The sequence below is a fragment of the Mastomys coucha genome, unplaced genomic scaffold (assembly GCF_008632895.1).
Source record: "Mastomys coucha isolate ucsf_1 unplaced genomic scaffold, UCSF_Mcou_1 pScaffold6, whole genome shotgun sequence".
NCBI classification, from domain to species: Eukaryota; Metazoa; Chordata; class Mammalia; order Rodentia; family Muridae; genus Mastomys; species Mastomys coucha.
In genome coordinates this window covers 8641089-8641512 of record NW_022196912.1, presented here as the reverse complement: position 1 = coordinate 8641512, position 424 = coordinate 8641089, and positions in this window count along the sequence as shown.

Sequence of the window (424 nt, the reverse complement as noted above, 5' to 3'; positions counted from 1 at the left end):
TTCTTCTCTCCTTTGGCCCTTGGGCCTTCAATCATCTAACTACCTTTGTTAAGAATCAGGTTGACTCCTCTACCAAACCGGTGCAGGTCCACTATCATTGCCTTGACACTGAAGAACCATCGCAGGCTCCCATCTCTGTGGCCCCGCATGCCCCAGACTCCCCGCCCTTCGGCCAGCCTCTCAACTTTCGGGTCTTACAAGAGGGACGCTGGAAAGATAGGTTTTGCTTTGGGTCTCGCTAGGAATGGTCCATCCCATCTCCCTCTCTATTCAAAAAAGCCTAAGGCCATCAGCCTTGACCCACCCTGGCTCTCTCCCCACGACAAGGGACCTGGTAAGTCAGAGACGGAGCTGGCATTAAGTCTTGACAGCCTAAGACAGGGCAGCCCTGTGTGGGAGGGTTGACCCAGTGACGGGTAAGAGT